The sequence below is a fragment of the Arachis duranensis genome, chromosome 10, assembly GCF_000817695.3.
Source record: "Arachis duranensis cultivar V14167 chromosome 10, aradu.V14167.gnm2.J7QH, whole genome shotgun sequence".
Lineage (NCBI taxonomy): Eukaryota > Viridiplantae > Streptophyta > Magnoliopsida > Fabales > Fabaceae > Arachis > Arachis duranensis.
Genome location: NC_029781.3, coordinates 40,603,999 through 40,606,732, shown reverse-complemented (window position 1 = coordinate 40,606,732; position 2,734 = coordinate 40,603,999).

Sequence of the window (2,734 nt, the reverse complement as noted above, 5' to 3'; positions counted from 1 at the left end):
TAAGAAATTCTTTCTCTGTGAAATGAATTTCAAATTTCATTGATGTTTACAAAATACAAATGGAGTTCAACTCATCTTATGGTCAAACAAAATTTTATGGGATATCATCCACCATCACCAATATCTAATGATGGCTGGGAATATCACCAAGAGAATACACATTTTGAGCACTCCAACTCATGGAGATTTGCTTCAGAGACACAAGATGAGCAAGTGAATCATATGGGATACTTCCCACCACCACAAAATAATTCAAGTCATTACTCTAATGGTGGTTGGGAGTATCACCAAGGAATGAAAGAGCATCCAGCCTCACGTCCCAGTTTCTCATTTGAAAGTTCTTCATCACTTGATTATGCCTCAACACAAAGTTTCCTCCAAAATCCATACAAGTCATCCCATCAATCACACAACTCATTCCACACCCCCCAACACAACTTCACCACAATACATCGACGTCACCAAAATTACTCTCAACCTTCATCTTTTGAACCAGCAGATGAGGATTACCTTCAAGCCATTGAAATGCATAGAAAACTCATGGAAAGATACACACAACCCCAATCCTGGAAAGAAACCATCGTCAAGAAGATGAATGGGACCTTAGAGCAAACAAGGGGGAACTTAGAACCATCAAACAGTGAGGATAAAGACCAATTTGTGGGTGAGGAAGTGGAAAAGCAAGATGAGGAAGCCTCTGTGTCAAGTGAAAATTCATGGAAAATGAGGAGAAGGAGGCAATTGAACCTGAAGCTGCATATCCACAGAAGCCACTTGAGGTGACAAATGAACATGAAAATTCACAACTCTTTCAAACCCCCCTGGACCAAAACACCTCAACACTTGAATCCATGATTGAAAGGTATAAAGAGGAGATGAAGAAAGCTTGGGAAGATCAGCAAACCTCCTCCATGAAAGAGCTATTAAAGCAAATGTTGAGTGTAAAAGAGGAAGTGGAAGAACAAGCTAGTGAGGAGGACAATCAAGAACGTCCAAACTCAAGGGAAACAGAAAGGCACATGAAGGAAGAGCTCACCGAACCACCAATTTAAAAGACTTTTGATGAAGAAAACACTCCAAAAATCACACAGCAACCAAGTCTTGAATCCAAAGAAGTGAAGGCAACTAGCAAGAACACCAATTCTGTCCCTAATCCAGCAAGCAAGATCAATCAAGCCATCTGCAAAAGGAAGCTTGCTGAGGAAAGGCCAAGACAAGGGACACTAGCTGAATCTTTCCCTCCTTTGAGGTCATTCCTCTTAACAAACTGGAAGAAGAGGAAGAAAGTAAAGAACAACATGTCAAGCTAATGACACTAAAAGAGCACTTGTTGGGAGGTAACCTAACCGTAGGTATAATTTCTCTTCTCTGCTTTGTTTTCTTTCTTAGCTTTGTTTAAATTCAATAAATTGGCATATAGTTACATTCTAAGTTTGGTGTTGCCATGCAACACATTGTTTTCAATCTTTTTGGATGATTGCATCAAATAAAAAAAATGAAAGTGACACACCAAGATTCTAAGTTTGGTGTGCCACCTATTTTTCTATGTAAATCATTCAGCAACACCACTTGTCTGCATAACCATAATGTCTTTGCAGTGTTAATTTTCTTTTGGTTTGATATTTTGTTATTCTGTTTACTTTAGTTAATTCTTTGTTTTTAATACTTTCATTTTAGTTTGCTTATTTACTGTGTTTATTAATACATTACCAAGAGAGCTTTATTAATGACAGATTCTTGGCTTGGTGATTGTACTTAACAAATAACAGTTTCACCTGCTTAGTTTTAATTCAAATAAATTGACATATGATTGCATTCTAAATTGGTGTTGCTATGCAACAAAATTTGGTTCCAATCTTTACTAGATACTTGCATTAATTCCAAGTAAAATTGTCACACTAAGTTTGGTGTGCCACTTATATTTTTATGCAGTGTATCATGCACACCATCTTATGTTTGCAATCATAGTGTTTCTGTTTCTCTGTGCCTTGATGGTTACTCTTAATTTTGATTGCTGAAAACACATGTGCTACTAATATTTCATTGTGTAAGACATTCATGATCCATCTTAGCCCATAGCCATTGTTCTAATTATTGCTTGAGGATGAGCAAGTATTCTGAGTTTGGTAAGGGAAAAGGAAGAATGGGAGGAAAATGACAACAATAGAGAAGATGAGTTACAAGGTTGTAAAGTTCCTTTTCCTCTCATTTATTTTCAGCACTTTAAATTGCATGATTGTCTTTATATTCTCTGTATGCATGTGTGGTATGAATAAGCATAGCTTGAATTTTGATTGTAACATGGTATTGTGACACTATGACTACCAACTTGAGCTTTGTGAATTCAAAAGAAATAAAGCATCATGATCATAAATAAACAAGGAATTAAAGAAGATTTTAGCATGTGCATACAAGTATTGGAAAGCTAGCATGATTAATTGTTGCTCAATTGCATTGGATTTTATTTAATTGAAGTTTTCATCTAGGACATTTTGTGAAATCTTTTGAAAATCATGAAAACCGTGAAAAAGCAAATACAATTAAAGCAAAAAAAGAAAAAGGGAAAGAATGAGAAAGTTGAAGGCTCTGAGTACCAATGACAATATGTTAAGTACTTGTGGTGTTTATGTATCAAGCCAAATGCTTGAAAACAAAACACTTAGAAGTCAAGGCTAGGCTCAAGTGCAAAAGCACTCCCTCAAAGCTCAAGGCTCTGAGCATCAATGATTAGAGG